Source organism: Lonchura striata, chromosome 17 (assembly GCF_046129695.1).
Source record: "Lonchura striata isolate bLonStr1 chromosome 17, bLonStr1.mat, whole genome shotgun sequence".
In the NCBI taxonomy this organism is placed as follows: Eukaryota; Metazoa; Chordata; class Aves; order Passeriformes; family Estrildidae; genus Lonchura; species Lonchura striata.
In genome coordinates this window covers 3,333,192-3,342,924 of record NC_134619.1, presented here as the reverse complement: position 1 = coordinate 3,342,924, position 9,733 = coordinate 3,333,192, and the positions used below count along the sequence as shown (strand labels likewise).

At 38.6% G+C, this 9,733-nt stretch overlaps 1 long non-coding RNA gene across 1 annotated transcript; it reads right to left on the bottom strand.

The window, feature by feature from the left end:
* Nucleotides 1-266: 266 nt before the first annotated feature.
* On the bottom strand, nucleotides 267-6,243 carry LOC110483609 (uncharacterized). Its single transcript, XR_002467602.1, has 3 exons — nucleotides 6,214-6,243; nucleotides 6,039-6,123; nucleotides 267-317 (listed from the first exon to the last, which is right to left on the bottom strand). It is a non-coding gene; the product is annotated as an uncharacterized LOC110483609 (long non-coding RNA).
* Between the last annotated feature and the right edge of the window lie 3,490 nt (nucleotides 6,244-9,733).

Here is a 9,733-nt window from a genome sequence, read left to right as displayed (position 1 = left end):
ATCTCTGTCAGGTCCCAGCAGAGCATCTCTTACAGAGTCAAGAGACAATTCGGCATGTCTGGGCTAATCACACATTACACTTTCTTGTTGCTTGTACACAGGTGTTATCTAGCAGAGGTGTCCCAAATTTCACTGTAAATTTATTTCTGTGAGAATCCTTTCTACACCTCATTGCCAGCTCCCCCTTGCCTTGGATGCTGAAGTGCTCCTTTAAAGTTTAACCCTGTTTGTGTCCACAGAATGTGTCTTGTCCCACCTGCCACAGACAGCTCAGAGCATCTTGGTCAGCCCACAAAGAGAACAAGCAATTGGAGTAACTGAAAAAGACAAAATAGGAATAATTTTAGATACAACTGGACACCAAAAATTAGCAAAATACTATATTTTTTTGTTGGATTGCTTTGATTTTTACTCTGTAGCTCTAAGTTTGTTCCTTGGTTACCATGAAAGGAAACCAGGCAGGATTTCAGTGTTAAAATTTCAGTGTCATATAACTGTGGGTTTGTTTGAAACCAACTGTTATATTTCAGTGCACAGCCTGACGAGCACCCTGGGGAAATGGGCACAATTCCAGGGAGACAATCCTGTTCCCAGGTTAAATGTATTGTGCTGTGGTTGCTGCTGCCTTGACCCTATTTTGGATGAAAGGACCATGTCACAGCATTGCCATTTCACTGCCTCTCTCCCATAGACATGCCAGGGATTGTTGAATCAGCTCCTGGAATACTCTTGATAAAAACAGCTCCGATTCTGCTACTGCCTGTGCCCTCCCAGTTTTTGGACATCCAGTCATTTTGATTTAATTGAAATATTGTTTCAAGGAGTTACTTGTAATAGATGGTCTGTGGCACATATTTATTTTTAAGCTTTCAAACCAAACAGGGCAGGAGATGAGGGAACAGATAATAGAGAATGATATGGGCTTAAACAGAGAAGGACTGAGGGTGACAAACACTGCAGAGGAAAGAGAAAGCCATGAAACAAAAGGAGACAAAGCAAGCATGGCTGGATGATCCATTCTTTGCTGGGCTTTTGCTTTGTGTGTGGCAGGACTCACAGCAATAACCAAACCTTTATTCCTAACTCTGCCCCCTGAAATTTGTTGTGCCTTTTCTCATATGGCTCATTCTGTATCATTCCTTGAAGACAATCTCTAATGAGCCAAAATGTGCAGTATTGTTCTGAACCCATTCTTGGTTTTCTTTTCATGTCTGGAAGGATGGAAAATTAATTTTGCTCTTGGTCTGGTTCAAAATCTTCCTCCCACACTGTGGAGCCTGGATGTGGTGTTGGAAGATAGTATGTTCTGGCTACAAGCATCAAAGTGAGATCCAAAGGGCAAGCAGCTTTAAATATTTAACTACTAATAATCTGGTTCAGAAAACTGACTGGGTGTTTATGGATGACAGCATTGATACTTTTTGCTATTGATCTAACAGATGCTGTTAATTCTGTATTTTTAGAATATAAAAATATGCAAAAGTCATTCTTGATAGATAAAAAGAAATAACTCAGCCAAGTTCTTTTAAATGTTGATGTGTCAGCAGCCTTGCTATCCGTCATTAGCATTTTTTCTTTATATCTTAAATTTGATCAATACTTTTCTGAGATTATGATCAAGTGGCATAAAACATTTTACAAATTCTGTTTGCATGTGATAGATTTTGTGTTCGGTGATGGCTCTGATCTAATAGGGGATCCAGCAGCATTAGTAATTACTGACAGACTATGGCTTAGTCTGTCACCTTTAAATTAAAGGTGGATGGCTACTTCTGGTATTTCAAGTTTTAAGCAGAATGCTAAACATGGTTTTAAAGAGATTTAATTTTCATTGGTCCAAACTGAGTTCATCCCAGAAATCCAGCAACCACTGAGGTCCCAACTCAACCTTTTCATTGGGAACCTAAGAATCCCATAAGACTTTTCAGGCTTACTGCTTCCAAAACACCTTGAGATTCTTAAGCTCAGGTACAATGGAAGAAGAATTGTTTTGTTAGTGTGTGAAATGACATGTTGATAGATAGGTACCTCCTGAGTGGTGGTTTCAAATATTAAATGATGATTATCCAGAGCTCCAAGGCACTGATTCTTTGAAAGGGCTTTCAATTTTGTGGGAGTAGAATGACAGGGGCTGATTTCAGCTGATTAATACTGAGCTACTAATCTGTACATTCTTTGTTCTTGACAAATTGTATAAATTAAGTTCTGGGGAAGAAGGGACCATCCTTAAATCTGAGAGCAATAGAGAGGCTGGTCGAGAGGAACTTGAACTAAGTGCTCCCTGCCTTTCCTTCCTTGAGCTTCTCCCAGTTTCAGAGACCCAATCCACCACTCTTCAGCACCCTGTGGGAGAGAACTGTTGTGAATGCACTGTATATGGAAATTTAGGGAGAAATCCATGTCAGAAAAAGCACAGGATGTAATTAGGCACAGTAAGCAGTGTGTAAGAAGGAACCAGAATTACTTTTGTCTGTTGCTTATACAACAGCGTATGATGAACCCACTCATTAAAAAAGGAAGAATAATGAAATGTTTATACTTGCAGAGTCCTAGGGAAATACTGGACCTCTTTCTGTACCTCTTACTTCAGGTAATGTTAAATTGCAGGTCATGGGGAGAGTAGTAATTTGTACAAGAGAAAGAACAAGCCCCAGTATGACTGTAGTACAGCTTGAACTTTAACTTTTGTTTTTGCAGAAGTATCAGTCAGCTGCACAGTCCCTCTCCATTTTTCTCCCCTCTAAAGGTCAGATACCACTTCTTCATTATGTTCTCTGTCTTTTATGCAAGCAGCTTCTGCTGGAAAATTTTCATGTGTCACTCATACATCTGTAGGTTGAAACATCTCTCCAAGGCATCCATCACTCACACACAGCTGTCACCTGGTCATAAAGGTGACCTATTTTGTATTAAAAATCCTTTTCCTTTCATTGTCACCACCAGGATATGCTCTATCTTTTCCCTTTCTTTGTCAGAAGTTTAGACTTGGGGGTTAGATTGAAGATTCTTTGACGGTAAAAGGATGATTTTTTGATTCTTTGCATCACTGTATTCTGTCAATTTTATTTTAGTGCTGAGGAAAAAATCCCCAAACAAACATTGCTTTCTGACAGAGAACACTAGAACACTGTCATACTGAAGGATCACACTTCGTATGCAATCTTGGTAAAATTGTTTCCACAGTGCAAAGAGTCTCATATGAATCTCATAAATTACAAGGTATCATAGTATGTTATTGGAGTTCCTTGTGGGATTTCAATGCCTTGTGTCTTTTATATTACTTGGAATATGGTGCTGAATTGTGGAAAAATTAATTAAAAATTAATGTTAATATGAGATATCTTCTGCATGTTACAAAAGTCTGTGTTATGCAAAATAAAACAGTATGCATAACCTACCATGTTCCTGCCATCTCTTGGAATTGTTGAGCAAAACAGTCTGTGTTCACATTTTAGGAGGCACAATAATTCTCCAAAAGTTGCAATCTGTCTTGGAGAACCCACAGGTTTGTCACTGAATTTCATTATCAACCAAGGCATTTTTGTGTGGAAAAAAGGTGCCTTGAAGAGAACTATATGTAAGAAGAGGAGGATAATTGTCAGGATAAAGATGCTGCTTCTGTTATGCAGTCCTCAGCACTTGATCAGATTTATCTGTAGCATGTATTGGATTAGAATTTATTTTTATTTTGGAGTTTTAAATTCCTTTTTTCTCCTCTACTTTCCACTATGATTTCCTTTCAAAGTAGTAGAAAATAATATTTACAACTTATTCATTACATAAGTGATGCAGAAAATCCATTCATCATAATGTTTACTGTCATGGTTTTGTAGTTTGGTTTTTCAGTTTTCAGTTGTGTTTGGTTTTTCAGTTTTCAAACTGAAACCACCATATCTTCCTAATTTTGAGCTACCAAGTTTGTTTTTGCTTTATTTGAAATAGATAAACATGAACAAGGTAATTTGGATACATCTTTGTCACGGTAAAATCTGTACCGATTTAATGTGGTTATCTGGGTTGTGATCAGTCTGGTCACTGGCATAATAAATACAGTGTTTTTTCCAAAGAGAAGTGGAAACTGAGGAAGTCCTGTTGCTAGAAGAGAAAAAATCATGGAGAGAAATTCCAGGCTTTGGGAAATACAGTTGCTATTGTTCACCTCTCCTCGTGTAACACTGATCCAGTGTAACACCATTACTCATCTCTGTGCTGCCTTTGGGATTTGTTCCACCACGTTCCACTGGACTTCCTGAGGGCTAATAGACCATTCACACTGACTTACCACACCAGATACCAGGCCTAAGCAGAAATATTTTTTTCAAGCTTGGCAGTCCTTTTGTTGGAAAATCTGAATTAGGAGCTTGTGAAGTAACCTTCAGTATTGTTATGAAGTATAAAAATTCCCATTACTCCCTGCCTCTCACAGCACTGAGACACTCACTGCCATGTCAGTCCTGAAGGAACACACTCTGTTCATGATTCCTTTTAGCTCTGACCTTGAGGGGATCTTATGAATCACTTTGTTTCATGAATTAATCTTTAAAATTATGAAACAGTGATGACTGTGGCATAAGGATAGTACATTTGAGAGGCAAACAAAGGAAGAAAAAGCCTGACAGTGCTGGAAGCAGCAAAGCAACCACAGAAGGGTTTTATCATTTATCAGAATGTGAATTCTAGCAGTGAGGTGCTACCCCTGTCTGAACACAAAATTCTGATGAGTCTGTGCTCTTGTCTAAGAGATAATTCATGTTTTCATGTGACAGTTTGGAGAAACAAACACAGCTCTGGCCTTATGGGGAAAGATATTCTTTGTGGTGTAAGCCAACAGCATTCTACAGGGAATGGGAGAGCAGGTTAATAGGACATAGGTATGAAAAGAAAAATTCATCCAATGGTAAGCGTAGCATGTCTTTGCCATTGTTAATTCATGTATCCTAGAATATTTTACACTCACTGTGAGCTACAGCCCTTTCTTCTAAAGCTAAAACTACTGTTAATGTTACTGAAAACTAAAATGTTACTGATCAATATGTGTTTTGTTTTTCCAGCTGAGAGCTGTATAAGTGTAATGATTGGCTGAAGTTTTTTTTTTTTTTTTTGAAGGCAGATTAAATCATGGTCATTCTTCTAACATATTCATTGAAGAATTAGCACAACTCTAACAAGTTATTATCAGTCCTATATGTTTTCTATTGATGCTTTTAGGCAAACACTGTTTAATCCTGCTTAGGCTGATTTGGATTTTAAGAAACCAAAGGAAGCAAGGAATAGTTTCTCACTTGTTCTCCTATTTGAGGTTGCTTGGACTGTGTCTCCCTGCATTGCAGGGGAACTGAGCCTCTGGCAGATTGTTTTGTTTCTGATTCTGGAGCATTATTGGAGATCCCTTTATTATCTTAGGCTCTGTACATCACTTCAAAGGCAGTAAATGTTAAGATGGTATGCAATCATCTGTCATATCTATCAGGTAGGCAATGGATTCACTCTACAAAGCCTTTTAAAATTCTGTAACAATCTTTGAGAACCTTATCTGAGTGCCTATGTGACATGAAGGCACCTTCAGACTCAAACTGGCTTATACCTTGAAATGCTTCACCTTACTCTGCCAAGCTCCCCCGAGGTGAGAAGCAGGTGAGCAGTCAGTATGTACCTCAGTTCTCTCATTATTTTTTCTAGGTGCATCAGTACCAGGTTTAAACATAGCAAACATCACAGGCTGAAAGTTTATAGAGCTACTAATGCAGATACTTGTAAAATCTGTGGATTTAAGGAGCTGCTTCAGTGTGTGTTCAAATACAAACAGATGCCTACTATATTTTTGATGTGAAGAAGCTTAGGGATTGTTGCTCTTCTAATTGTTTCATTCACAATATTTATTTATACTTACATAGTAGTAACTGGATTCCCACATTTTAGCAGTGTTTGTAATGAAATGTGATTCGTACTATTCTGTATCATCCCAGAATGAGACTGGGATATCTGACTGACTAAATAATGTGTGTTAAGTGTTATTACATAAACTTGATTGTGCTTACAGTTTGGGGTATTCAGCTTCTGTGAACAGCTAACATGGGATTCTCCAGCATGAGTTCCTTGTTTAAGGGAAGATTTATCTCAGTCCTTCATTATTAGGATTCAAACAAACAATTGATGTAATTTCATTCATTATCTTTTTCTCCTTCATTGTGTCTAATTCTTTCTTTTACTTACAGGAAAATCTCTGAAGTGTTCAGATTGAGAATTTGCTGCCTCAGCTGTCTTTGCCTTTCCTGGTGCTTTGTGCTCTGAATTGGGTCACACACAATTTTACAGTGATACAATTGTCCTTTCTTATGAAAACCGTTCCTCCTCAACTTGCTTCCTCTGCATCTTAAAAGTAAAGCAGGATTCCTTTATGTAGCTAGAATTTCAGGCTGGAACATTCATAGTACTTTTCCAGAAATCTGCAAAACTCTTGCTTCAAGTTCCCTTGTTCTGAAGAATTTGAGCAGAAGCTCAGTCTTCAAACCCCAGATATGACTCAGCCATTGTGTAATTGTTGTCTGTGGTAGTAGAGAAACTGATGTTAAATGATGCCCAACTTTAGTTAATGGACAAATACTGTTGCTGACTGAAGAGAAAAACTTCTCTTGTAGCAGCTAAAAGTTTGAAGTTTATTATAATGAGAGGGGGCAGCATATGAGATAAAACTAACAATTGATTATAATGCTGTGACAGGAAATATACCATTATATTTTCATGGCTATGGCCATCTAGTCCAATCCATACCTCTGGCAGTGGCCAGTCCCACATGAAAAGTTGCAAGGAAGCCCTACAGCAGACAATCCTGGAATTATTATATGCTCAAAAGGGCCCATCTGTCCTAACCTCAGGCATGTAGAGGCTACCTTATACCCTCAAGCAGGAAATTTTTGTCTGTGATTTTTCCCTCTGTAGAAAAATTTATGTACCAGCTTTTCAACTTGATCTCGCTCCCTTGGTTTTTCTAAGGTATTGAAGAGGTGTGAACACCGTATGTGATCTGCAGAGAGTGTCAGTGGGAAATGAGAAATGGTAAAAACTACTGAAAACAGCAGTGTGTGTTTGAAGTTTGACTCCTGTCTTACTTGCTTATTGCAAAGAGCAGACTGGAGAACCAGATGATACGTGTCAGAAAAACTAAGACCCTCATCACTTTACAACAAGAAATATTGCCGATTTCCCTCTGAATGTTTAAGAAACTATTGCAAAATATGTCCAACATTGGCTGCTTCTCTAAAAGTCTGGGCACTATCCAGGAGCAGACTCAGCAGTGTCAGCATGGTAAGAGACAGGATTATCTCCAGGAAATTTAGAAATGAGGAATCCTAGAAATCTCATGAGGTAAGCCAATCTCTTAGAAACTGAGATACACTAGCCAAATGAAGATGTTCAGACAAGTTGTATAAGCTTTTAGTCAGTTGCTGAATTCCAATTATTTATTTCCAAACTTTTGGAGAGTCACATAAACCTGTGCCTCTTGTTAGATGTGTGACCACTGTCATGCCTGTAAGACAAGAGGAAATTGCAGATACTCCACGGGAAAAAGACGTAAACCAAGAAAGTCTGTAAAGCACGGCAGTGTTCATAAGGGCTTTTACTGACACAGATCATCAGCTGTCTTAGAACTGCTAGACTCGGCTGGCTTTCCAATTCTTCCTTGCAGCTGGTGGGAATTTGGACAGCTGAGGACCTAGACAGACACCGGGGCAGAAAAGCTGTGCAGCCTTTTAGCACTGAGGGTTTGTTTTGGAGTTCAGCACTGCCTGATGCTCGCAGCCTGTGGTGCTGAGGGATGTGAATGTCCACGTAACATCAAACACACGTGTTTGTGTGGCCTTTGGGTGGAAAGCATTCAACCCTCCTTTATTAGTTATGTCTTTAAAAAGGTACCTTTTGAGGCATATTTGAGCAAAGGACCATTTGATTCTCTTGCTCACCTTCAAAGAATTAACTTTAAATGAAGCCTCAGAAATGGAGAAAGCTCCCTACCTTATTGCTTATAGACAGGGACTGTTTTCTTGAGGGATCAGATGTCTAGAAGCTTTCACAATGTGCACGAAACAACTTATGACAGACTAGCAAGCTGCCCTGTGCCATCACGGCAGCTGGCAGTGAGTCATTGCTTCTGGCCCTGTAATGCAGACCTTGCGTGTCTGGGAAATAATGCCCAGCCAAGTGTGATTGCAGCCTATTATTAAGGCTTTATTTGTGAAATTGGTATTCCTGAGGTCAAACATCTTTCTCTCTATTTTCACATAGTGCTTTTCGACAGCTTTCAATAATGACTCCATTATACCCCTACTATGAAATACTTTATCTCTTATACAAATTGCTGGTTAATTACCGAGTTGTTTTTCACATCTGATGTGGCTTTTGAGTAAGACAGTATGACATGGAGCCAGAGGCAACACTGACTACAGAAAAAATGGTGTTTCAGCTTTAAACTTAAAGTGAGTACAAGAATTTCTGAAACAAATCAGTGCAGCCCAAGAGTTACTGTAGGTAGTGAAATGCATTGTCTGGGAAGTGGAAATTATTTAAAAACAGTGGTTTACCTGCAGTTCTCCAGGTGATGTGTTGTGTTGGCTTCCTTTAAATGTTTTAGATCCATCTGGAGTGGTAAGGAGGTAGAAAATTATTTTACTTGTAATGTCAACCAGTTCAGAATTGTTCTTTGGTTTATGTGCCTTATAATATCTTGATATAATGACTGGGAAATCTCAAATGTGGGAGCTGATGCTGTACAGGGGAGGATGAGGTGGTGTCCTTACTTTCACAGTGGATTCTTAAGGTCAAGGACAGAGACCTGGGTACAGAGATATTTTAAAGTATCTTGGGATTGCTGTCAGAGATAACTTATCTGTGCTGACTTTCTCCAGATGTTCTTATTTCTGTTGACTACAGAAGGAATCTGCACAGTGGGTGCTGACGTTTAGATGGGACTAGTTAAGAGAAATTCCCTTATTCCCTGTCAAAAGACCACAGTACCTTGTGTAGCTGTATTTCAGTCACAGAGAAAATCCAATAAGCCAGTAGGAATATTAATATGAATCAAATCTCTAGGATTAAATCCTGAATTTCTGTTGAGTCTGAATTCTTTCTCTTACAAGAATGTCTTTTTCCTTAAAGGAACTGGACAGTTGTAGCAAGGTACTGGCAAACATTTTAGAAGAGCATGCTATGATAGTAACCTTGTAAAGAAATATGACTTCCAGCATTTAGCAACATCACCTGCCAGAGAAAACTTGGCAGGTCTTCTAATTTGGTCAGTGAATGTTGCTAAGGGGAATATTAATTTGAGATATTCATACCTCAGCAGAAAGCACTCTTGGTCCCTCAGCTTTGCACACTGGAAGGGAAACATTCAAATAAATAAAATACACCCAGCATTTTGTATTTACAACAAAAGGAAAGGGATTCAGAAGGTCTCTTACAGTGCTGGTAATTCTCAGATTTATTTTTTCACATCTCACTGAATAGGTAGTAGTTTTTGTAAATGTACCGAGATTACTTTTACAGCACTGAAACTCTTGTCTTTATCTGTTTTATACTGTTAGGAATTATGAAAGAATCAAGTTCTCAGGATTTGCCAGGGAAGTTGGCATTGGTATCAATTCATATCTGTGAAGAAAGGTTTGCCATTTTGTTGTGGAAATTAATGAAGGAGGCAATATAAATTCTTACCTCTGCATAAAAAAAAAACAAACGC